We start from the raw sequence: 27,779 nt of genomic DNA on the forward strand, positions 1-27,779 counted from the left end.
TGCCAAACATTCCCAAGGCTTGACAGTGATAAAACAGTGTCAAGCTCCCCGTACCTCCCCATCCTTTCTAACTGAGGCACTAGCCGAGGTTCCAAGAGTTCAAAGTCCCTCCTACTGGGCAAGAGATGGAGGCATGGTGGCCCACAGCACAGGTGAGCAGAAATGAGGGACAGGAAGGCAGCTTGGGCTTTTCCGGCTCTCTCTTGGAAACGCTGCCTTTTAAATAAGCACCATATCCCTCTGGCATGACTGCTAAGGGCCATAGTCCCATGAATTAAGGCTTGAATGACCCAATCACTACTTGCTACTTCTTCTTTGGTCATCTTTCACACACACACACACACACACACACACACACACACACACACACAGTAGTTGGAATCAGTTCTAAAACCTATGATCATCATAAGATCCCTGGATCACACCCCAGGTACAGTTCTTATCACATCCAGCTTCGAACTCATCTCTTGTACCAGTTCCTCAGAACCATTTGTAGCTTAGCCCATCCTCCCTCTGTAGCACAAACCGTGTGCTCATTCTTCTGAAGGCACTTTTAAGTTCCTTAGCGTTAAGATTGTCTGTGCCCGTGTATGACGCTGCACACAGAAGTACTCTAACCCCACTAGGATTCCCTGTGTCTATGGAAGAGTCCCAGTTTGGCCCATCACCATTGTCTTCCGTGCAAGCTTTCTTGGAAGTCACCGGCGCACGGTGACTTTTCCCTCTGCTCTCCTTGAACATTCCTTTCTGCACTGCATACTTAGCACCTGATGCTATGCTGTCTTCTCCAATTATCTGAACCACGTAGCGCAGGCCTTAAAAACATCCAGAGAAAACACTCATCTATAAATCTCTACCTCATGCATCTGTTTGGTTTGCCTCCCCAGACGGAAAATCCAAGTGTTTATCCTTCGGATGCCAGACACACTCTAGGCATTTCGTTGGCACTCCATGCTTCGGAGGAAATAACTTAGTGAAGTCTTAGTCTTTTTTGGCATCGATACTTTCTCTTACACTTTTCTAATTCAGGACATAGAAGGAAAGGTTTTTTTCCTCTTAGTTTAAAAGAAGGAAGTTTGAATCATTTCTATACATGAATGATACCAACCAATTTTTGGGTAAGGATGCTATAAGAAATGGACACGAGCTATGTGAAGGATTTTCCCAGCACTCCCAGAGCCCACCCAGCTCCTCTGCTCGGGCGCTTTTCTACTCTGAAGTTCTTATTTGAAGTTTTTTTCGTTCAACAAGGATTTCTTTCAAGTTTTACACATGTACGTATGTGCATGTGCACAGGGTGTAGGGGCATGTATGTATGTAGGGAGACCAGAGGATGTCATTGGATGTCCTGCTCTGTTTCTCTCCCTCTTCCCTAGGGACAGAGTCTCTCACTGAACTTGAAGACAGGCTTGGAGCCAGCAAGCCCCATTAGCCCCCACTCTCCCACAAAGGACTGGAATTACAGGCATGTATTACTATAGCCAACTTTTTAGGTAGGTACTGGGATTCAAACTCAGGTTCTCATATTTGATTCAACAAGTTCTCTCAGCCACTACCCCGCTTTCCCAGGTCTTCAGGAAAGGCATTTAGTGCAGTGGTTCTTACCCCTGAATTCATATCACGTTTTTGGAAAAAATAGCTGGACTCCCTGCTCAGATATCTCAAAACTTAGTTGGAAGTAGGGCGGAGACACAGAATCCTTTTCCAGAGATTCTTTTAAATGTCATTTTTAATTGAATTGTGTGTGTGTGTGTGTGTGTGTGTGTGTGTGCACGCGCGCGGCTGTGTGGTGTATGCGTGTACGTGCGCAAACACAAATGTGGATGCAGGTGCTCTTGGAGTTGGGAAGAGAGTTTGGATCACCTGGAGCTGGAGTTCCAGGCAAGTGTGAAGCCCCCAATGTGAAACTGAACTAGGGTCCTTTGCCAGAGCTGAAAGTCCACTAAACCTCTGAGTCCTTTCTCGAACCCCTCTCCTGGCCATTTTAAGTTACATCTATTAAGATCTTAAAAATCAGGGATCCATTTGTTGTGAAGGGTGGTTTTAGAACACAAAATATCACCCAGCTCCTCAACAGGAGGCACAGCCCAGCATTAAGTTCTTCGTGGTGCTATTTAGTGTAGATTTACTGAGGTTTCCTAGAAGTAATGTCCAAACCTGAACCACCTAAAAACTGGCACAATAGGGATGAATTAGTCAAATCAAAAGAGGAGACGCTGTCCTGGATAAGGGACCCAGAGTGAGGAGAGGGAGAGTGAGGCACTGTCTCAAGCAGCAAATCTGCACAGGCGAGCTCTGAAGGCCCAAGTAACAGTACGCAACCCCCAGCTCTGACAGGTGGACCTTACTTTTCTTCCTCATTATGGGATGGATGAATGGATAGCAAGCTGAGGAGTGAGTTTTCAAGCCCAGGGAGGAGATACTAACTTCTATGGTGACTTAGAACCTGAGAAATTATTGCAGGAGACAATGTAAATTATGCTCTATAAAAGATAAAATAAGACATTCTACCCAGGAGCTGGCAGTGGGGACCTGGCAGCAGCAGTTCCTGCAGGTCCCTAGCTCGGCCTGGAAATCTCAGGTGTCAGGGTCTCCAAATGCAGTGCTTGTTGGGGATGCAGCAGGGGATGGAGGGTGAGGCAGGAGGCAGAAGCATCCTTTTAGACTCACTCAGACTACCTGGATGCCAAGGCAGTTAACAGCGGTTGGGTTGTCACGATGAGCTCTCCCACATGCAGAGTGTGCAAATAACACAAGACAGGCTTCGAAGGACATTGAGGTCCCTCATTGGGAGTACACGATCTGCCAGCACACTTGTGGCTGCCATGCTTCTGAACAGACACACAGACACACACAAACACACACACACACTTCTGAAGGAACAGCTGGCAGAATTATCACAAAGACCCTTCCCCACCCCTAACACACGCACGCACACACACACACACACACACACACACACATACACACACACGAGTTAATTAGAAGAGAGAGAGTTTGAAGAGAAAGATGATAGATGGACCAATCTGAATAATGCTGGAATCGCTGGCTGTGCAGACTTGCATGCGCTCACAACCTTGGTCCTGATGGACCATCTGCAGGTGAGACGACATAGGCTCCCACCAGCCTTAGCTCTGCTCTTAGCTGACTCTGTGCCATCAGACATGTCCCCTCATTACTCTGGATCTCACCTCCCTTTTTGAACAATGAAGAAGCCAGACTGTGGTTACCTGAGAACCCTCTCCCTTGCTCTAAATCCAGAATATACGCCCTGTCTTCTTGCCCCTGCTGAATCCCAGACAAGTGAGCAGGCACAGCTGGGCACCCTCAGGCCTTCCTGACCTGTGCTCTCAGCCCCCAGGGGCTTGCTGGCCGTCCTCCCACTGGAGCTAATCTCATGCATGAGTTACTGTGCAGCAGCTCCATTACCAGTCACAGCCACCGCGCTGATGAGAAAAAAAATAAATGTAAGCACCTAACCTGACTGCGCCAATTTATAGCTCAGAATCCCCAGAGAGCCACTCCCTGCTCCTGCCCCCTGCTCCCCAAGTGCCCACAGTCCTTTGTTTTCTAGGTTCTTCCTGCTCACAACAACATGTACTGCAGGCCCTCACTGCTGTTCCCTCGCACCTTTGCAGTGGGAGACAGCAAAGCCTCTTCTCAAGGCAGAAGCCAGGGGTGTTTAGAGATGTCCATGTGTGACTACCCAACAGACTGGAAACCATGGCTCCAGCCTTGTGACGGCCCATCCAGCCAGACTGAAAGCCTTTAGCATGCAGTGATGTTGTCACATGTTTTCTGGGTCATTGACATCCCTGGCCAGTTAGCAGAAAGCATTTGCCCTATGTAGATCTGATCTACCTTGTTTGGCATACTCAGAGGAACAACATCAGGATAAGGTAGCTCTTTCTGGAGTAACCTCTCTTCTTCTTCCGTGTGTCCTGTACACACAGACTGGAGTCTAGATAGAGAGGGGGCATCAGAACAGTAGCATGCCCCATTGCCTCCTCATGAATGAGAGTTCTGTTTGCAGCCCTGAAAATCCTCCTGGGTCCCCATAAAAGGATAAGTTCTGCTTTCCTTCTGAGCTATCAGATGCTACCAGATTTTCCTGGGAACATAATACCTAGAGGGTGGCTCTGGAAGGGCCTCATCTCACCCCTGTGCTCAGGAGACATGGCACCTCTGGCCCTCCTTCTTCACATCTGGCTGTGTGGCTGAAGCAGGCTGGCAGAGGATAAGCCACTGGACGGTAATGTTATTGGTGATGAAGACAGTTCAGGATGCAGACAAAGGACACCAGACACAGCAGTGGGTTGTCTCTGGAGCTCAGAAAAGACAAAGGCATCCCAGGTCTGGGGAGCACACAAAGAAAAGCTCCCTTTCAGCTCCTTCCCCACGGCACAGAAGCCTCTGCATAGCTGAGCTCGGGGACTCAGTAGGACTGCCCTACACCCCCGTGTGCAGGTCCCAGTCCCTGAGTACTATAAACAACAGATCTCCCCCCTGCCTGTACTGAGTCTGTGTGTGGCTGCCCTGCCAGCCAAGAGACCAGAGCTCACCGTGGTCAGAGTACCATAGGTCTACAGGCAAGTGAGAATCAGGGCAATTGCTCTGTCCTATCTATCTGCACTCACCAGAAATAAGTGTGAAACTCAGCTGCTGAAGACACAAAAGTACAAGGAGAATAAGTAGAGCAAAGTTACAGAAGTAGGACAGGCGTGTAGAGCACCCGCTGGGATCCCTGCCTGTCCTAGGTGCATGGTCGGGAGGCTGAGCGTTGGAGGCCCCTGCTCTGGAGGCCCAAATGGAGATGAGCAGTCTCATAATGAAACATCTGTCTCTCCTCTCCTTCTCTTTCCCCCAACTCATCCAATTACCACATCTAACATTATCCATCATCTCGTCTTTGTGGCAGCCAGAATCGAAGAGCAGACGGGGGAAATTAATAATAATTGTGGTGTCACGGTGCGGGATGCAATCAGAATTCAGCATGGAAGCAAATACAAATACAAATAAACCATATTTATTCTTCTGAAACATCGCTCCATCCTCCCTCCCTCCTTCCCCAAAGAGCTGCTGCTGCTGGAGCTCAGGAAAGAGATGAATCAGCGCTAATGTGGGGATTAAGAATTGATTCTGCAGCCCCTGTCTGCTCCTGTGCTGCCATAGAGAGGACTCTAATTGAAATTAGAGCCGGGATTTGGGAGCCTCTGAAGAGACAACTCAAATCCATCAGGGCCCAAGTGGGAAACAAAGGGAAGGGATCTCTCTCTCTCTCTCTCTCTCTCTCTCTCTCTCTCTCTCTCTCTCCCACATACCCACTGGAAGGTGGGAAGTCTGAAAACATAAAATGAAAAACGGAACTACTGCAGGAGAAACCGACAAAAGAGGTAACTCACCCACCCTTTGTCTCAACGTGTAAGCAGTTCATCAGGGGATCCCCAACCTTCCCTCTCACCCACACTTTATCTCAACATGTAAGCAACTCATCAGGGGATCCCCAACCTTCCCTCTGTACCGCTCCAAACCAAGTTGTGCTAGTTTCACTTAAGAGGAGTCCGAATAGCCTGCTGGACCTCTGGCTGATGGCCTGTAACCTATGATGGAGCCGCCAGCTGCCAAGGCTAGTGAGGGTAAGTCTAGCATAAGTCAGAACCAAGGGCAGAAAATTTGAAACAAAAATAACTGGTTTTGGTTTTAATAAGCACAATGCTACCATTTGCATGCCCTATTACTGTCCTTGCGTTCAATTCACATCAGCCTCTGTGCTCCCGACCCTATTCTGAGGCAGCCACAACACCTGCCAGGTAGGTCCCAGTTTTTGTGCGGGTGTGGTCAGGAGTGAGGCCTGTTGGAAACCTGTCCCTATCTTTATGTCCGTGTTATTTCTGACAATTAATTCAACCTCTCTGAGGATGTCTATGTCAATATTAGTCACTGCAGAGGCCTTTTCTGAACACACAAGATACCGTGTGGGACAGTGTTGGGCAAAAGGTAGGGACTCAATAAATGTGGCAGTCCACAGCTTCTACAAAGGCAGATCCCATCCCAGCTAGGAACAGGGATGGGATATAGGCATGCTAAAATAGGGAGAAAGAGGCTATACCTTGAGCAACCTAGTGAGCGACACTGGCTTAAAAATTCTGACGAGTTCTCATTCTCACTTCCTTCAAAAGTTTCACTCTCGTGGCGCCTCTGCCTCCTCCTCTGGCTTCTGAACTGTGAAATGTCTTACCACCGCTCCTACGAACCAGGACTCAAGGTCTGGTAGGTGGTGCTTTTGCCTACGCACTCATATCTAGAAGAAGGTTGAGGGCCCTGCTAGACTGATTTTCTGCCTAGGATCTGTGTAGCTCCATCTTTTTTTTTAATGATAGTCCCCTCTTGCTATATAGTAGCCACTGGAATCAAAGAACTTGCTTGACATAGTGGCCTCCTCTGAGTAGGTGCAACACAGGATAAACCCACTTGCATGTGTATATGCATAGAACATGCTAAAACTTCCTTCCCTCTGGTCTCTGCTACCCAAACCTGCTCCAAGGCAGGGACTATGGTAAGACTAGATGGCGCTTAATGGGTGTTGCTAGGTGGTTAGGTGAGGCACCTGTTCAGTGCCTTGTACATCCACATCACGGAGCAAGCCATGCCTTCTTCACACCCCTCCATGATCTCCATGATGGCTGAGCTTGCAGGGTGACAGTCATTCTCTCCTAGCAGGGTTGTTAGAGTTTTGGCCTAGCCCTAATCTCATTGCTGATCCATATGGTGAATGATGCTGTCTAGAACTCTGCTATAAATACCTTCTCTGGAACCACAACAGATCTCCCTGTCCCTCTGTTGGTGACTCTCAGCATTGAGTTGGACCTTAGTGATTTTTTTTTTTTGCCAGCCCTGATTAAGTCTGAGTTTGCAACTTGTCTTTGAATAAAATTAGACTGTATTCAAACTATGAAGGATTTTCAGTTTGGATTCCTGCAGCAACTGGGACCTATGCAAATTATGATAGACTTCCTAGGAACACTCTAGAAGAGAGTAAGAATGGAGTACCCAAAGTATTTTGAGCTTTGATATTAAATCCTTTGGATTTCACAATCTGTGTTAACTCTGCTGATCCACAAGTCACTGGCATTGGCTATGTTTACACACAGCAGCTAAAGTTGAGCTGAAACCAAACCCTAAATCCCAGGAATGCTTTGGGCTGCAGGAGGGCCCTGGGGGAGCTTTGGAGGGAAGTTGTTCTGCTGCATCTGGAAAACATAGTTTCCTTGTAGTCATCCTCCACCTCTGCCTATTATACTCTTTCTATTCTTTCTTACACAATGATTTCTGAGCTTTCGAGGAAGGACTATGGCATAGATGTCTAATTGGGACTATGCATTCCTGTCCCTCATTATCTGTATCTTGACCTGTTGGGGGTTTCTGTGCTAAATTTCCATCTACTGGAAAAAGGAAGTTCTCAGATAGGGTTCAGAGATTTCATGCATTAATCTATAGCAAAACAGTAAGTCATTCGCCATATTTTAAATACTATGCCCATTTATCTGAATAATAGTTGTAGGTTCTCCTGTAGAGCCTATGGATTGATTAGCCATGGGTTTCTGGCCCTAATAACTGTACCAAGTATGGGTTTCAACTCGTGTGGTAATTCCAATCAGAATGTGGTTGGTTACTCTCACGCCATTCCTGCCACTATTGCACCAGTGGGCATGTCTTCTTGGGCTGGTCATATTGTAGCTTGCAGGTTCCACAGCTGGGTATAACTGATAAGTATTTTATTCCTCTGGTAGTGTGAACAGCACCATCCAGCACTATGAAAAACTAGCCAATAGGAATGATGCTTCCAGGTGAGTGCAAGTTTGATTTTCCCGTGTTTTATGAGTCAAGAATGCGGTGTCTTTCACTTAGAGGATTTACAAAAGTAGCAGCAACAACAAAAAGTAAAAAAAGAGACACAATGTTGGGAGAGTGGACCTTGTAGGAGTTGGGAGATGAATGGATATGATCAAAAATACACTACCTAAAAATTTCAAGTAACCACTAAAAAATGAGTAATAGGAAGCTAGAGAAAAGAAGAAAAGTAGACATTTGGAAGAAGGTAAACAGTTGGGAGGGATGAAAAATGTAAATGCAGAAACTGCTTCCCAATAAAAAATTCTGTGAACCTAGACTTTGGGAAACTACTACAAGGTTGAGCTGTGTTGAGAAAGTTCTGTCAGCATGCAGATGCAGAGAACCACAACTACTTTTAATAGAGTCACCAGCAGCCTTGAAAAAAATGTGTCGAAGATCATCTGTTCATTGGTTTTTTTGTGTGTGTGATTGTGTCGATGGAACCTAGGACTTTGCCCATAATAGGCAGATGCTCTTCAAGTGTGTAACCTTATTCTACATAACATCTGAAGTGTAGACAGTTCCCTGTTCATACGGCTTGAGGAACTGGGCCAAGAATGGTGATTTTATAAAGGGAATGTTTCATAGTTCAGAGTTGTTGAAAAACAGGGATGATCTGTAACAATTGCTTGGAAGTTTTAGATCATGAGATTTGTCGATGTAAAACAGAAGTGGGGGGCTCTTTACAAAGAATCAGATAGTAACTTTCAGCACTGCAGACTAGTAAATTTTCCTGTGCACATGTGCGTGTGTACATGTGTCTATGCGTGCATACACACATGCGCAAGTGTGCTGGAATTTGTGCAGAAATCAGAGAACAACTTTGGGAGTTGGTCCTTGCCTTCCACCTTGTTTAAGACAGGAATTCTTGTTGCTCACTTCTTTTATAACATCTAGGGATTCTCTTGCCTCCACTTTCCATCATTGCGTCCTACACAGCTTGGTCCTGGATACCTGATTGGTACAAGAAGGAATAGAGAAAGGACAGACACACATACAGAGAAGCTGTGATTGGGCGGCCATGCTCTCTGCTGGAGACACACCACCAACAGCGAGAACCCAGAGAAATCAATGCATTTATTTTACACATCTGAACCCAGGAGGCAGGTTGACTACACAACTGAGAAAGGAGAGAGCTCTAACTAGTCTCTGTAGGAGGCCTCTATAGAGGAGCGGTCTCAGCTGTGCTCAACCAGGAAAGGAAAGCTGTGCTTGATGTTTTCTATGCACACTGTCAACGTTAGCCGAGTCCCGTGAGTCATAGGCAATGAATTCATTGACATAGGTGTGCTCATGTCAAGAGCACACATTCACTCAGTACACTTCCTACCTATTCACCTGTGGCTTCCTCTGCTCCCCATATTCTACCTTCTTAGTAGGACACACTAGGAGTGTATGGGCATATAAACTATTGCACCTGGCTGGTATAGGCTTCAGAGATGTGAACTTGGGTCATCAGGCTTGTACTGCAAGCACATTGCCCAGTGAGTCATCTGCCTGCCCTGTAAAGTCTTCTGCATGGTCGCTTATTTCTGTCCTTGTAAAGAACAGTTGCCCATAGACAGAAGGCTAATGAGCATCTTGGGAAAAAAACTTTATTAAAAGAAGAGTAGGCCACATTTGACTTGAGTTTGCTAACTTTGAAAACAAATTGTGCCTGTAATAATTTATATAATGTTCTCCAAAGGCAAATATGGTGGGGTAGTATATATAAATCTCCTCTTGAAACAATTTTTAGTATCTGCCAGGTCCATCATTTAGGAAAATGAGCAAATCAACTATTTCCTTGTCATTTACATTATTATACCTCTCAACAACTTCCACGTCTCTCCCTCCCACTCCACACTTGGTGACTGCTTACCATATGCCATCTCTGCTGACATACTGAGAATGTGCTTCTCCGTCACCCCCACAAAGACTCTACTCCTGTCTTTGGGACACCACAGAGGCTTCTCCAACTTGGACAATGGCACCCCAGGTTTTTGATCATCCCCCTTGCACTTTCCTTTCCTTATCCTTGGCCTGAGAGAAAAGTTCTTTTTTCTCACATTCATCCGTGTAGATAATGCCCAGTGTGGCCACAGGGAACCAAAGGAACCTCAGAACCTGAACGGGCAGATGTGTAAGTGGGTACTAATGATTATCTTCAGACTCTCGGACTGCTTTATACATACCTCGAGGGTTACAGACACTGCATTAAAGTAAACATCTCACAAGATTAGTACAAAGCACCCTCAGACGCATAAATCTTATTTGAATAATTTTAGAGGGTAGTTAAATATTGTAAGTAATTCAAATGATGTTATATTAAAACGTCCACAATAGGAATGGCAATATAAATAGTACATATGAATAATTGATTTGAATTTATGATCATGATTTTGACCACACTGCACTATGATTTCAGATTAATGGGAATATGCATTTCCGCTTCTCTCATGGGAGTGTTTGATGGAAAATTTTGAGACGTGCTCTTGGCATGTCCCCCTTTCCTAATTTCGGTGGAAAAAATTAAGCCAATGCAACGTCACCATTTCTCACCCTTCTTCCGGGAACATGTGCACGCCTACCTGTGACCTTCTACAGCACCCACTTCAGCCGGTGGAAAGGCCTCTTTAAGATCACTGCCCTACCTGCTTACCTCTTCCCTTCTCTGTGGCTTTTTTTCTTTTTGTTATCCTCAGCCATCCTTCATTTTCCACTCCTTTTCTTCTGGCTTGGCCTCAATCAGCACATTCAAAAACCTTCCATGGAAACTCCTCATTTTATAATATGTCAATTTTTGTCATCCAATACTTTACTCTTTTTCCTCGACCAGTATTTCTCTAGAGCACAAGGCCTCCTAACCTTTCTGTTTTTCAATCGAGGGTCAGTTCCTTCTGTCTTTATCATTTAAGTGGCATTGTCCCCACTGAGCCCACCCAGTTCACTCTAATTTCTGATCCCTTGGGTCATTCCAAATCTTCTGCTACTGGAGCTGTTAGCATCCCTGTGATGCTGGATCTCTTCTCCTCTCCTTCTGTAATATACATTTCTTTAACATGAACTTTTGTAATTCTTTATTTTACTCTTATTATTTCTTCGTTTTATTCCCATATTGGCTCTTTTCATTTGCAGGAAGGCGCATCTATCTTTGAGAGACAAATAAGCAACAGGCTTCTACGTCACTTTCTCCACAAGCCTTCTAGGTGAGCTTAACTGTTGCTTTAATTATCTGCATTAATTATCTATTGTTGTGTAACAAGTTTTCCCCAAAGTTAACAGTTCAACACCATAAACACTTATCATCTCACAGTTATGTGGGTCAAGATGCGGAAGGTAGCCTTCTTGAGTGCCTCTGGTTCTATGCTTCAAGTGGTTGTGGCCAAGCTGTCAGACAGAATTCCAATTTCATATTAAAACTCAAATGGAACTAGAGTAGCTCTTCTTTGAAGTTTACTTGCGTGACTATTACAGACCTTAGCTTCTTGCCAAGCGGGTCTTTCTGCAAGGATGCCTCATAGCCTGGAAACTGACTTCCTCTAAGGTGAGTGATCCTAAAGAGACCAATTAGCAGAGAGCCCAAGATGGAAATCACAGTCCTGTCTTAATGGTGGAACGAGCTCTCATTACTTCTGCTGAAGTCTGGTCATCAAAGGGAGTCAGCAAATCCAGTCGTGTGTGAGAAGATTGCACAGGTTATGCCTAGCAGAAGATGGGAATCCCTGGCAACTACACAAAAGGTCACCCAGCTTACTGGCCTGCCCACTGATGGTTCCCAGGGAAATTTCTGTATCCCTGACACATCCCTTGAATTCTACTGTACTTCATGATTGCAGGGCAGATATCTCTATATTGGGCATGTTAAGGATAAAAACATCACAATTCTTTCAGAATATGCCCTATGTCTCCCTTATCTCTAAGTGTGGTCTGAGCACAAACCCAGACATCCTAAGTGGAAACTGAAAAAAAATGTATTCCTAATCTTTTTATTTTGTTACAAAACAATCAGTTTTCTTTTCTGAATTGTATAATTAAACAACAACCCATTCCCCTTTTCTGTTACTTAGAAAATTAAGTGGTTTGTGGTGTTTCCCCTGAGCTAGAACATCAAATCCAAGGCACCCAGTCAAGGGCCCAGCAGACACAAGGAATGCGATGGACTAAAGATGAAGTGCCAAGGCCACAGGTGGTCACAGCCCCAAATGCTGACAACTGCAATGCACTTTCAAGGGCAATGTCACTGATGCTGTAGCTGTTGTCAATAGGGGTGACAATGATGACAGTGTTTCCAATGCAGATGCGTTGCGCAGCCTCGATAATAATATGCAAGGTGCATTCTCCATCATGGATGCAAACAAGTTTCCTGCGTCTACGGAGCCTTTCAGGCCCTGTCAGAGATGCCAAAATCTCGGGTTCCAATGCCACATGTCATCATCTCCGCTCCTGCACCTGGATGCTCAGTTAAGGCTCATCCTCAAAATAAACTCTGTTTGTGAATGAGGAAATCATCACGGGATAATTGGAGCTGCCGAAGAGCATGGGATGTCATTCTAACTGAATGCCACTCTGAAGCTCGCTTCTGTGATCTAAGAAGCCCTACATCTAATCCACGCTTTCACGCGGACACCAGCCCTCCAGATACATCTTCTCCCTTGTCCTGAAAGAAGACTCTCACCTCCTCAGGGGTGAATATACTGTGTCTTCTCCATCTCCACCAGCCCTAGCACAGCAGAGAGAGCCATGCGGGAAAGGCTGCAAGACAGATAGCCTCGCCCAGCAGCAGTAGCAGCAGCCAGCCAGCCCTATTCCCGTCTGTGAATTCAATGGACTTCCAAATGCAAACAGATCATCGGTGCCTTAGGACAAATTTAGCTGTGGCTGGACTACATCATGGATGGTTACTAGCATGAAAATTCATTCATATGAGTTTGGAATATAATACCTGACACAAGATATATCGTGGCTGCCATGCTCCAATCCCAGATAAGGACACAGCAGTAACAGATGGAGGAACAAGGCACTTATCTTGTTAGTTGATGGATTTATCTTTTTTTCGCCTTCCCTACATATTCCATAGCGTTTAGTGAGTGGTGGTTTTTACCAGGCAGCATATGGAGAGTGAATGGATTTCTTTTCTCCTGCCTTAATTCAATAAGAACCAGAGTGGAGGATAAACGGTTTCTTATGCTCGAAAAATTTCCGAACTCAAATTGCCTTTTCTTTCTTGTGGTTGGGATCTCAGTTCTGGGGAGAATTCTTTCCTCAGAGGGAATAAAAAACGGGGTGCTTTACATGATTGAGGTAATGGTATCTCCAAGGATCTCTGGGGTTTGGGCTGGGGACATCAGAGAAGTACACATGTAGGAAGAAAGACAAATCCATGTGGTCAGAATAATTCCAGACATGACTCATCGTGGCCTGACGGATGTTTTCACTGGCAGGTTTTCCCAAGATCCCTCTAAAATAACAGCAAAGGTAAAAGGAATACAGAAAAAAAAATAAGAGAAGATTTCACCAGATAAAACAAGTTGACAGAACTGTAAGGTAGGAGTTGATGAATGACCCATAGCAATCCATAAAACAGAGAAAGTTCAGCCCAAAATGCCAGCAGACATGCAAGCAACTGACTTGGACTCAAACCTAAAACCTCAGACAGATTCAAGCCTGTCTGTAATTGTATAGAAGCTGAGGGAAGGTAGAACAGAAAGAAGACAGTGGAAAACATTCATGAGGAAAAGTTCTAATTGACTCTTCTCTTTGCTGGACCCAGACTGCTGTCCTGGTGAAATACAGGAAGCTCATTTTCGTGAACAATGACATTGAAAAATGTGGTCCCTGAACTAGCATCCATATTGCCTGGGAGCATGTCTGAGATAGAAGTTTTTTAGGAAGTCTGCATGGGATTGGTTTCTCAAGCTCCCCAGGATACAGAAAGAGGCACTGGGGACAGCTGAAGCAGAGTTAGACAGGATGGATTTAAGCGGCTTCTAAGAGTCTTCTCTAGACAAAGATAGGCACAAGAGCAGGTAAACAGCAGTTGGCTTCAAGGAAACCCTGGACCACATAGTGAATTCCAGGCCTGCAAGGACTGCATGGTAACATCTTTTCTCCAAAAGCAAGCAGATGAGAAACAGCCAACAACAACAAAGTCATTGACACTTGAGTGTTATACAACAAAATGCCTGGTTTAACCCAATCAGCTCCCAGTTGTCCTGTGTTTGTGTCTGTCTCAAAAGCTTGCTTCTCTCCTAGTGCTCATCCCATTCTGCAAATGCGACAGTTATTTGCTGTTAGGGGCCTATGATGGCCTTAGATTATGGACAGTTGGTCACCCAGTGCTAGTAGACCATAAGGGATATACAGGATGTCTGTCCCAAACTCTTCTTACAGCATCAACTGTGGCAGGTCCCTCCTGAATGGAATTGAGTGGCAGGTGCACTTTCCTGTTGCTAAAGGTAAGCCTGAACTCAGGATAGAAGACAGGGGTCTTGGAAATTCAAGGGCTGACTCTTCTTTTTCAGGAAGATGCAAACATCTACTCATTCAATACTCGGTCAATGCCCAAATAAGGATCATTGAATTATAAGATTGTTTACTCCTTGGTATTTTGTTTCCTAGACATTGTTCGTAGTTCCTTCCTCCTCTACTCAAACAGGAATTTGTGGGTGTGGACGAGGGTTGTTGTCAAACTTGGGGTTCATGGCAGACGTAGGGATAGAATAGGGGCGTGTTGGGTACAGGGATGGGAACCAGAAAAAGGAGAATAGGGAGTTGTGGGGAGTGATTCTTTGCAGAGCCAGGTAAATAAGGCTCTGTTTCAATATGGAAGCTCCTGGTGTCTGGGGTAGAGGAGTGGGGACAGTAAGCCTTTCCCAGTGACAGCTCTATCAGGCTCTGAGTAACCTGGAAAGGCTCATGTCTTTAGTTTGAAATGGCCACAGTAACTAAACTATACACATCGCTGGTGATTCCATCTAACGAAGCAATTGTCTATTGAGTTAACAAGTGAGGATGAGTTACACTCCTGCTGCTGGGGCTATTTCAGGGAGGAGGATTCCTGCTACACAAAGGTCCAGGCCCAGGAGAAGAGAGAGAAACAGTCACTGACCCAGGGAATTTGAATCCAAATGGTGGAGACAGGAATCTGCTTAGGGACTTGGGAATCACAGACATGTGCCTAGTGGTTTTATTTTATCTTGTTTGCTTATTTTCCCACCCACCAATCCTAGCATATATATATATATATATATGAATGATCGGGGGAGGGCAGTGTGGTCTGAAATATCAAGGGCTTGGTACATTATCCCCCACAGCAGCCCTCACAATGCTCGATGAATCAGGCATCTTTTTTGCTTTTCTCTCCCTGCTACTATCCAATTGATGTCCCAATCAGAACCCCACACCCCTGCAGAGTGATTCTCAGGAGAGAACTACAATCCTGAGCTGGGCTGAGGGGTGGCTATAAAAACAGACAGGTACCACTGATAAACAGCAATAGGCAAACATAATCAAGACGGGCGAGTTTGCAGGTCTCTGCGACACTGCACTGAGCAGCTGCAAACCAAGCCAATATGAATTACCACAGATCTCTCCCTGTGGCTTGCGGGAGATTGCGGTGCCTTTGGAACAGCAATGCAGAGTGGAGAAAACACAGACTTGGATCCAGCAACAGGTTGGGGGGACCTTGCGGAGATGGACTACTAAGGTGGCAGCCTGCAGCACCCTGCAGGGAGATAGCATTCTGCGGAAGCAGATTATTTAGGATGGATGACCCAGAGAAGCTGCTGTAGCCCTTGGGGAGCTTCAAACACAGAGGACAGGCAGGGCCCACTGTGGGGATCATGGTGCCTGCCATCTCCATTTGAGCATTGTGATGAGGGACCGGACAGGAAGAGGGTTTGGGAAGACCCGTTTAGTGTGATATATGTGATGCAACTCTTGGGTTGAATCTGCCACACCCTCTGTGTGATCAGTCTCCATCTCTTCCCACTGTCACTCTCAAACCACTTGAGGCCTCTTCTCATTTTCCTGACCACAGCTGTCCCTGGCACAGGGTGGCCTGGAAGGAAAGCTTGCAGCCTTCAGTCCTCTCCGAGCACTAATGGACTTGGCTACACACAGGAGGTAAATCCTCTCATCTGCCTGGGTCTCAGGTGTCCTGCCACTTCCACGGTCCCCTTGTCCCCCTAGCTCAGGCTTCCCATTGTCCATTCAGTCTGGGCTCTTCCTGCCGCCCACCCTTCACCACTCCCTTTTCTAGCACTCCTTGTAAGACTAAGTCCTCCTCATAGTTTGTATTTTAATAGCATTTCCTCAAGTCAGTTCCACACCCTCACACACAGTTGGAGACCCTCATATGTTCTCCCGGCACACTGTATTTTTGCCTTATTGCAATTAGCACAGTCTTAATTAAATAATCCCTTATGGCTGAGCCCTGCTAATCCACAGTCTCTCTGAGTGAGCTCAGCTGGATCTGCTGCATTCTCAGCACCTAACGCTGTGACAGTCACCCCACAGTACGTATTTAATGAAGGGGAAAAAGACCAAAAATATACCACTTGGGCATGACTTATGGGCTCATGCTATATTAGATACCAGGGCCCTATTGAATATGATAGGTCCGTATTCTGAGGAGGCTCAACTAATATTTAGGGACAGACTGAGATGTAAACCAACAATTGCAGTATCAGTGCTGTCGTGGAGGTGAGGGCATGGTACCTGGGGACCCATCAAAAGGAAATGCAAGCTATTTCAGGAGAGCGGGAGAGGTTTATGGTATGAATTCATAATTGCATTATAAATCCTCCTGAACATGGACATTAGTGCAGTACTGTGCAAATAGAAAATCCTGGTGATACGGAGACCAGGGCAAATGCATGCTTAATCATTTGTTTACATGAGAGACCCCGAGTTCAGCGTGTTCAAATAGCATGCGTGGAAACATCAGAGACATTGATCTAAGCAGTTTTAGCATTCACCAATATTTTCATTGGTGCTAATATTCCTGTGTGCCACACAGTTATTTATTTTGTGTCATTTCATGTCATTGTTATTCATATTTTTCTATAATCATCGTTATCATCAGTATCACGGATGATTACTCTAACAGTCATGGCATCCAAATCTAGGCCCACAAATAGCTCTGCAAAGGCTTAGGACAGTCCCTGAGTCCTTACAGCCTGTGCACTGGGTGTCTCGTTTCGTTTTACAAAGAGAAAACCCAAACCGAGGTTTGCCAGTGTTCGAGACCTGGGCATCTAGCTCTCTCATGCTCTTTGCATACTCTCCCAAGTAGGTTGCTTTAGTTCCTTGGTCATCTCTTTATTACACAGCTTGGAAAATCAGAGTCTTTGTCTCCAGTGGTCATCATCACCATCCCTCCCATCGGTCCCTTACAAAGCAGGCGTTGTTGGGGAGGAAATCTGTGAAATGCTATCTCCTGGGAAGGACACAGCCATTTCCATCACAAACAACAACTTCAGTTGTGTGCTGCACCAGGGTGCACCAAACAGGGCCTGGCCAAAGTCAGTCTTGGCTCAAAGAGGAGCGTACCCACTTGATGGTGATCCCAGCAAGCTCAGGTGTCTGTTCCCCCACCCATAGTCACAAGTGTGACCCCCCACCAAGTAAACTCACTGGGCCACAAAACAAAGCAAAACGATATGGGAGCTGTAAACTAACTGGAAGGGAGGAGTGTTGCAGGTGAAGGAGAAGGGAGGAGCGTAAGAAAGCATGCGTGACTGGTGAAAATAATTAGAATGCATTATGGACATATATAAAATTGTCAGCTAAAAAATTTAATGAGTAAAAAAAAATCAGGAACTAAGAATTACCAGCTTTTGTGTCTCAAGTGAGAGGACCTTTGGACAGAACAATGACCTCACCTTACCCATAATCCCACTTTCCACAGCCTCAGTTACCATGAGTAAACAACTACAAAATATCAAATAGATAAAATAAATAATCCCTACATTTTAAATTGCCTAATGGCCCAACAACTGCGTTTTTCAGTGTTTCAGTAAATGATGGAAATTATGCCTTTGTCCACTGTACCCATGCTGTGTGTGTTGCCTGCCCATACTACTCGCTAGACTCAGTAGTACCCTGGTTACCGGATGGACCGCAGCTGTATCATGCAGTGGTCTAGAGCCACATTATGATGCCTGCCCTGTTTTTACCTCACCGTACCTCATCTTATCCATGGACACTGTATCACCTCACATCAAGAGAAGAATGAGCACAGCATATGTGAAGGCTTGAATCAGAAAGGTCTTACATAGGGACATACTTGATGCCCCACCAATGTTGTTTGGGGAGGTTATGGGGCCTCTAAGATGGATAGCTTTGGTGGAGGATGTACAGCACTTGGGGCAGGTTTTGAGGGTTTACAACCTTACCTCATTCCCTGTTCTCTCTTTCTACTTCCTGTGTGTGGATAAAGTGTGACCAGCCTGCTTCCTGCTCCTGCTACTAAACCATGATCTCCCTGATATTATAGAATCTCCCCCTGGAACCATAAAACAGAAAAAAAAAACTGCTCCTTAAGTTATTTTAGTCACAGTAACAGTAACAGAAACAGAAAAGTAACTAATGTAGCAATAATAAGACGTTTTGCAGAAGTAAAATAAACATAAATTCATTATAACATATTAGCACAACTGTTCTACTTTGTTTTCACTATTGTTAAACTCTTTCTCTACTTAATTTATAAATTAAACTATATAATAGGCTTGTATACATCATGGGGGAGGGAAACAGCATATGTAGGAGTCAATAAAAATCCATGGTTTCAGGGGTTTGCTAGAAGTCTTAGAAAGTAGGGAATGGAGAAGTGTATGAGAAGTTAAGAGGCAATACCGCTCTTTCAGAGGACCCCAGTTCAATTCCCAGGACCCATGCCTGCTGGCTCACATTCATCTGAACCTCCAGCTTCAGTAGATCTGATGCCCTCTTCTGGCCCCTTCAGGCAGCTGGACTCATGTGAACGTACCCACACATAGACAAACATATACACACATAATTAAAAATAAAACGAAATCTTTAAAAAGTAATGTATAAAAATGTACCTCCTGGAGATAAGGGAAATTACTGCATAACTTTATAATTTATGATAAAATTATTTCAGGTACAAATATTTATTTTTTCATTGGATGAAGATTTATTTTACTCTACAAATTGTGCTAGAGGGTAAGATTATAGAATAAATTTCTGTCTGTTCTTTCAAGTCTGGGAATTAAAGACACATGTATCATGACACAGTTTGAGATATGAGAGACACAGGGATTCCATGACCAGCTCCATCCAAGAGAATAAAGATTATTTCATAAAGCAGCTGCAGTCTAAACAAGTCTTTGAGGCTGAGGCATTGAAGGCATGGGAGAAAGAAAGGCTGGCACTAAGTCGAGCATGCGAATTCAGAGGATGTGAAAACAAAATGGAAGAAAAGTGACTTAGACTTGAGGAGTTGTAGACGGGGAAATGGAGATGCAGCGAGGTTATGGTCCTCCCACGAAGCTAAGAAGTTTGAACTTAAACTGAATTAAAACTGAACAAAGAGAAGAGTGAAGGATATATCACACATTCCAGCGTGGGCTACGAGGTGAATGACATGTCTTTGATGAAACAGATGAGAAGAACTTGGCAAAAATGGTTTTCTACATATTGAGTTTAATAAACTTGTGAGACATTCCAGTGAACCTAATTGGTTGAGAGCTAGAAATATGAGCCTAGATCACTGGGAAGGGCCTGGCTAAAGAAGCAAAGTTCAGAGTCAGCTGTGTAAAAATGAGAGAAGTTCATGGGAATAGAGAAAACCCCCAGATATAGTATATGCAGAGATGTGAAGGGAAGTCACAGATAAAACTTCAATGAACATTGATTCGAAGTCTGTAAGAGAAAAGAAGAGCAGGAAGTGCAGGCCCGGCCCGGGGGAGACGGCAAGGACACAGTGGCCATGTCAAGATCAGCACACACTTTAGGAAGGGCCCATCTTGTTAATGCCCCGATCCCCCCACCCCCCCGCCAAAGACATCACACTAAAAGAATAATGAAGAGATTCATGGCTAGTAATGCCATGATTGAACTTGTTAGAGGTTATGGTCAGGGACTACAGTGGACTGAGAAATAAATAATAATTCAGGTGTGAAAGACTCTTTTAAGATGTTTAACTTTGAAGGAGAGCGATAGAGGATGTGGTCAGAAAATGGAGATGGGCAGGTAGCATGAAGGTGAGGCCCCACCCTGCTTATTGTGCGATGATTTCCAACTGCACTTTAGAAGACTTTATGTTTAACAGCTCACTGAGGTCCATTTGGTCCTTAGGGTCTCATTAACAGATATGTATTGGTTAGTACTCTTTCTTGGCTTTGGATCTGGAAAGAGAAAGAGTTTATACCTTTTAAGATAATCTAACTTGTCTATTAGCATTTGTTCATTGTAAATGGCAAAAGGTCCACACGTTCAAGAATCACAGGTCTTCATCTGGTTTGTTTTAGGGAAGGAAATGGTTTGAATACAAAGCCACAGGCTCTTGTGTTGGAATTGTGATTTCAGTTGGGAACACTAGTTATAATGGTTCTAGAAACTTTAGGAAATGGAAGCTGACTAGAGGAATGGATTGCCGGGGGCAAGTCTTTGGGCTATCTCAACTCTTGTCATCCTGTTTCTTTCTCACCTTCCTGTCTCTCTGGAAACAAACACCAGCTTCCACCACCTAGTCCTATCGGCCTAACTTCTTTCCAGGCATTTATGGCCAAGTGAGTGTGGAATGAACCTTTGAGGTCATACACCAGAAGAAATCTTTCCTCTGTTTGGCTGAGTATTACAGTGACAATGATGGAAAAGTAATTTATACAGCAATTGATTGTCCTCTCAAACAATTCTCCCAACAACAACAACAAACCCAAATAGAGACCTTGACCTCTCAGGCTCTCGGCTTCTGCTTTAGGATGGGATACCAGAGGAGGCAGTACACGTAGTTAGTTTATTCAAGGTCAGTCTCTTTCTCCTGTCTAACAAGACCCCAACAACCAGGCCTGCTGCCCTCCTCCTCCTCCTCTACCTCTGAAGGTCAAAGGGGTAAAGACTAACTCGAGGGAAGATAATAGAGCCTCATAAAGAGAAAATCCAAGACCGGAGGCAAAGCCCTGCTGGCCAGAATAAGTGCTTCTGTTGATATGGTGAAGAACAATGTTGACCCTGTGAACTCAATTTGCTCCTCTGCTTTACACTTAAAAAATCTTCCAGTTCTTCCTCTGTCTTTTGTACCCCCTCGAATGCCCGGTAGCCACAGCCCTCTGCAGCCTGCTTCCTGCCTACTAATTCAGTTGGTGAGCAAGGAGGCCGAGCTCTGACAGGTGGCCCTTCCGACAGAGGGAGAATGGATATCAGGGTCTCTTGGCCTTTGGGGCCCAGCCTGGGCTGATTTCATTTCAGATTAAGAGCTACCAAAATGCAGCAATCGATAACTCAGCTCTTTTGTTTGCTTGCTTTTTTCAAGTCCCCAAAGAGATTAGATCTGATTTTGCAGACCTTTAGCAAATTTAATTGTTCTTTATTCACAGTGGCTCAATACAACTCCTTAGAAGCTGGGAACAGACAAAATCTCCCCTTGCATGTTGCATTCCTGGGAACTGAAATGCTGGGGTTCCTCAGGTGTGTGAGGAACACAGGATCTCACACAGTGGGAATACAGGGTTTCTTGAACCTCCTCGCCACAACACACTTCCTTCCTACACACCCTGGAATGGGAGTTCAGTCCTTATCCACAGCACACAGAGAAAAGACAGGGAATTAAAAACTCCCATACTCAAGTCTAAAATGATACCTCACACATGGATTGTATCTTTAAGCGTCTTCAGGGAGGTTACAAAGACCCTGAAGGGAGAGGTGACCTCATAACCAAATCAGGGAAAGAAGACCTTGCCCAGGTCTCCTCAGGTTCTCAGTGACATCTTCCAAGAGGGGACACTTACAATGCACAAGCAGTCATGGCCACTAGTCACAAATGTCACAGAATGTCCCCACTATTATTAGCCCTGAGATCCACACAGTGAGAATCCAAACTTCTTATCTTGCCACCTTGCTCAACACAGCTTTAGCTGCTCAGGAAGATACCAATTGCAAATAACTTTATTTGTTCCTTCCAAGAACTTCCTTAAATGATTTACTAATCTATCAATAAGAGACATAAAAGGCCATTTTCTACCTCAGGACTCTATACCTCCCCATCCCTACCCTTGTGGAACCTACTCAGCCATCCCCAGCTCCTGTAATGAAAGACATCCCTCAAAATCTCAGTAAGGGTCCAACTTTGTCCTTCTCTGAGAAAGTGCCAATTCAGTAGCTTTCTTCAGGAGCAAACTATGAGCTTGACTGTGTTTCCTACATGTTGTTGCAGTGAATTTGGAGACAAGCCTGTATTCGACCCTGGCTTCTGGGTAGCATTTGAATTTTCTGGCCCCCTAATGACTAGATTCTTCACCAAGTTTTGGGGATGTGTGTAGATGTAAGTCACAAAACAATCCCATACCCCTTTGGAATTACAATTAATAAAAGGGTTATTTATTTAAGGGGAAAACTTACAGATCACTGTCCTAGACAACAGTCCTCTGCGCTACCAGGAACAAAGTCTACTAGTCGGAACCAGAGCCGGAAGCAAGAGAGCTAGAGCAATGTTACTACTGTTTTTTAAATTAAGAGACCACACCCAAGTGGGCTGGTATCTTAAAGGCTATTGGCTGAAGGAGTGGAAGGAGCTCCCACAGCAGTTGTTAATATATAGCATTTCCATTAGTGTATTTGGGCCTTAATGTCAGAAAGGTGTTATTGATTAGAACATCTGACCTTGAAAAGTTTAGGCTGATGGACACGAACTTCAACAAGGTACTATGAAAACTGAGGTCTTTCTCTTCATGGGATTCACTCAATTTAGATTATCTCTCAATCTATTATTGAAACAAATGGTCCCTGAGGTATCAAATATTCTTATTTTAACATTAGGAGACCCGAGTCTCTGAAGGCTTAAGTGGTTTACCCAGGTGTGAAGCCAGGAGATACTAAACCTACAAAAATTCAAGTTTTACCCCTTTTAATCCCAGGGTAGCACGAAAGCACTCTTCGGCTTGGCAAGGTGGACATGGAAGAGTAAAGGGCTAAAAGATGAGCTAACTGAATTATTATCAGCTGCACAGTGAATTATCAGCATGCCCCTGCTGAGGAAAGCAGGGTGTTTCACAGCTACTTGGATACCACAGCCATCTCTCTGAAAAGATTGGAGTAAGATGCCTGACTCAGACTGCCTGCCTATGAAATGGGCCCAAGTGGATTCATGGCTGAGAAGCTGAAAATTCCATCTAGCGAAGCCTTTGCAGGTCAATGGAAGTGGAGGAGAGAGTAGGCTGTGTCCCCAGTGACGAGGGTGGTGGGTGATGTGCTCATGGCAGGCTCCACCCAGGCAGACATGCAAACACCTTAGCGGGTCACCAGGATCCAGCGGTATTCCCATCTGCTAGCTGCTCTTTTTCCCTTTCATTAAAACGAGCAGAAATTCTTCTCATTCTGCATTAGTGCTTGATGTAATGGCGCACAGCATTTTTCATTTATCACCCTAGCAGCCGTCAAAGGAACTCCTAATAATGTAATACAGGAGCGAAGCCATTAGAGTTCATTTGCAAGGCAACTTTAAGCTTGCTCTCCATCCTGAGTATGAACTGGGAGTCAGTAGTAGGGCTGTTTCCAATCCAGCTGACCCGGTAGGTATCACAAACCCTCTCTCCCTGGGGAGGAGCAGGTACAAGCACAGGTCCACTTGTGGATGATGTCCGCTGGGCTACAGCGTCTCACCACCATCTCACTGGAGGAACTTGAACCCTGCCTGACCCTGCTTCCAAAAGAGGAACTGAGGCACCACATCCTGACAGTAGTAGACAGAGCTAGATCCTTCATGGCCTGGAATGAAGTCCGGGGCGGCTGACGGCAGAAGACTTGCCATTTTTGAGGACTTTGGGTTGACAGTGAATGGACTTGTGTTTTCTGGTTGCATCTTCCCAGTCAACTTCGAACTTAGGAAATCCAAGGAATTTGGAGGTCTGAGTCTTTCCTGTGAATAACCTTTCTTTCAGATTGGAATGGCAGAATAGGAAAGGCATAGAATATGGAGCCTACAGAGAAAGGAGTGGTTTAATTCTCAATCTGATATCAACTTTACAAAGACAACCTTGTGCAATCTTAATTTCTCTAAATTTCACTTTTCCCATTTAAAAAAAATGGAGCAATAGTTCCTATCTTCTGGAGTTATTTTAAAGAATAAACAGAGTGATCCAAAGCAATAGCTCACACTATAATGTGTACCTGTATCCCCTGAAGATCTTGCTGTAATGTTGAAATTTGTTCAGTTCCCAGGTGAGGCTCAAGAGAATGTGTCCCCTGTGGTGGAACCCCTGATACTGCGGGTGGCACGTTTTTGTATAGCAAAGATGTATTGCAACACATACAATGCCGGGTGCGTGGTCGATGCCAGCAAATGTAAATCTTGTTATTGGCCATATGCTGTTCGCCAACCTCCTCTTGCACCGTTCTGAATTGTAAAGGAGATAACCTCTGATCTTAAGGCAAGGAGTCCTTTGATAGTCAACAATTACTTAAAATATAGGAGAGGTAAATTTCTCATGTAAACTGTATCAAATAAGCAAATGGGTTTAAGAAGTAAGAGGAAGAGTAAAATTAGCCATCTGCAATGACTTCCTGTACGCTGACGTCTTGATTTATACTGGGATACATTGCTTAGAAGGAGAAGCTGAGAGGGTTCTGATGAAATTTCCTCCCTAGATGTTTAGCCAGAGGCTCTCAGGCTCTCTGCAGCCAGGATGAGAGGGCATGTGTCAACTGGCATTGGGAGATGCTTACTGTGGTGATGTTTGTGAGATTTACCAGAGAAGTTTATCTTGAAGCAAGTATCAGAAAGTCCTCCCAGGTTCTGACATTCTACTTAATTTGTGCCTAATGAGAAACTAATGGTTTTCTTATAGACTCGGGCATGTGACAGCCATTTTTAATCTAACGCTAATGTCAGAGCACCTAGTTCCAGTGGTACCATCCCATAGCTTTAAAAGCCCAAGAAAACCAACAGCTTGATGATGCCAGACAAACCATTCTTTCCCCAGCGTTTGCAAGTAAGAAATATTCCTGTCCCTCTCTTCACATTTTGATCAGTTTAATTCCCGTTCTCCCGTGGGAGATCTTGGCATAGAAAGAAGGCATGACACATTGTGAGGTTGTTAAGAACTTTGCTTTCTGAAGCAAGTGAGCCAGCCTTCAAATCCCAGCTCAGATCTTACTCTATAACCTTGAGCAAGCTCACACACCTTGCCAATTTTCATTTAGGTCTTCATTTTTCTAAGAGTTTGGTTCTCATCTATGATTATTTGGCAACTGTCTAGGAGTGAAAGGGACTATGGGAAAGTGTAAGGAAGCAGGGAATGGGGGTAATACATTCAACATACCATATATACCTTTATGAAAACATACCAGTGCAAGGTAGTACCAGGTACAGTGAGTATACACAATGAGAAAAATTAAATATTTTCTTTTTTTTTTCAAATTTTTATTTATTTATTTATTTATTAAGGATTTTTGCCTCCTCCCTGCAACCGCTTCCCATTTCCCTCCCCCTCCCCCGATCAAGTCCCCCTCCCTCATCTGCTCGAAGAGCAATCAGGGTTCCCTGACCTGTGGGAAGCCCAAGGACCTAAATATTTTCAAAACAGATTTTACAATGGCTCTTTCACAGGGGTTGTGGTAGGGATTAACTAAGGTACTGTCTGTGAAGCCTGGAAGATCACTCCTGGCACATGCTAATTCTAATAAATACATTTATTGATGATGTTAGTAGAGCTCTCAGAGGTCAAGACAGCCAGAGCTTAAATTCCATATTCACTGTTCCCCTGCTGAAAGTCCTCCCCAAGTGTCTCAGATACTGAGGATGATTATGAAACCTACATTGGAAGCCTGTTGTGAACGCTGAGAACTTTGTTTTCAGACCTTGGCATCATGTGTGTATTGTTTTATGTATGCATGCACAATGTGTTAGAGTTTGTTGTTCTTTTTGTTACTTTCACCATCTTACAGGTGAAGAACCACTTAGGGCTGATGGCCTAGGTACCCCCAAGTTCAGATGTTGGAGTCCTAACCTTTGATATTTCTGACTATGACTATTTGGAGGTAGATCTTTAGAAGGAGTGACTGAGTCAAAATGAGGACATTAAGATGGAATTTGTGCAATCTGCCTGGAGTCTTTATGAGAACAGGAAGTTGGACAGAGTCCACAACTCACGTGGTATGCCATGAGTGCTCAGCCACATCGAATCTCTGTGAAAGATGCACGGAGATCAGGCTTGGAAGAAACACAAAACTATAGAGAGTGATCTTGGACCTCCATCCCTGAGAACTGTGAAAGTACATTTCTATTGTTGAAAACACCACACCCAGTCATGGGGATTTTGTAGTGGCAGCCAGAGCTAAGGAAGACAAGTGGGTGACATCCTTGTTGTCCTCAGCCACTATGCCGAAGGAATGGAGAGCTGCAATTCCTCTAAGTGTTGACCGTGGAAGGCCATAGATGGCAAAAAGTCTTCAACCCCAGGGTCAAAAGCATAGAATGAATCCACAGGGCTAGGTAGGTACAATGTGAGCAATCACAGGAACGAAAGGAAGGGGTGAACACGGTATATAGAAGGGACACTTGTGGGGAACCTTCGTCATCTGGATTGGACAGAACATAAGGTCAACAGTAAAAAGTTCTTTTGGGAGAATATATACACTCAGACATGAGTAACAGATATCTAAATAGAGTATTTGGAAAAAGACAAAGGGGGAGGAAACAGAATGGACCAAGACACATCCCCAGTTCTGGGGTATTTGGCAAGGAATTCTCAGATGTGATTGTTTTCATATGTTACAGGTAGCTCTCAAAATCACTTATCAGAATCCCATGGTCTCTTTCTTCTATTAAAGGAGCACACTTTTCCCTGATGTCATCAGAACAAAGCAGGCAGGCGCTATACCAAGTCAGCTACATAGCAGCCAACGTATGGGGCTCAGATCTGAACACAGAATTCCCTGGATCGTTTGCTTCACTGACTCATCAGCTTATGGTCTTGACCATTGCCCACTCACAGGACACCTGAACAGTTAAAAAAAAACTCTCTGGGGAGCCTTTAAATCTCAGTTATTATGGAAGCAAAATGAACTCATAGGCACAGCCCTTATTAGTAAGGCAGTCACTATAACAAACTTAGCAGCAAAAGGATTTCCTTGTCTGTGTTCATAAGGAGAAAAAAAATAGCTAAGCTTCAATAATCACAGTGCTAAGTGTGCATCTCCGAGGTAGACAGTTCTTAGTGACAATAGCTTGGTCCACCCTGGCTTCTTTAAATTTGAAGGGCAGCTTCGGAAGCCTGAACCAGGAACAATGCTGAAGACAGTTCTGAGGAAGTGAGTCTTGACCCGTGTCACCCTTGTCATCCTTTCCTCCCGTCCTTAGGGCACCATGTGGAACTGCACATGCAAAGGCTTCTATAAATGAGCTTTAATTAAGCCCCTGCTCCTGGAGTCTGTCTGGAGGGCTACCACATCATTAGTCTTGGTTCCAAAGATCCTGTGTGGAGAGAAGGTCAGAGACTCATCTAGGGCCTTTAGCCCTTATCTGGTACCTTCTCTGTCCTCTAGGCAGGGCCACATGTTGGCTGACCCACCAGGGAAGAACCATCAAGTGGATAGGATTCCGAGTCTTTAGGAGATACCATTGCCTTCTCCTCCACTGACAAATTCTATCTGCAGCTCAAGGATGTGGTGAGCCAGGACAAGCAGCAGGTAAGTCATCCTGGCCAAGAGAAGTAACTATAGAT

The 27,779-nt window shown here is 44.6% G+C and overlaps 1 protein-coding gene across 1 annotated transcript in view; it reads right to left on the bottom strand.

Annotated features, from left to right (window-relative positions):
• The window catches only part of Ntm (neurotrimin), a 978,430-nt gene that overhangs the window by 895,317 nt on the left and 55,334 nt on the right, over nt 1-27,779 (bottom strand). The gene's annotated exons all lie outside the window — the stretch shown is intronic.

This window comes from Microtus oregoni, unplaced genomic scaffold, assembly GCF_018167655.1.
Source record: "Microtus oregoni isolate MIOR12 unplaced genomic scaffold, Mior012 000008F_ref0000371, whole genome shotgun sequence".
Classification (NCBI taxonomy): Eukaryota; Metazoa; Chordata; class Mammalia; order Rodentia; family Cricetidae; genus Microtus; species Microtus oregoni.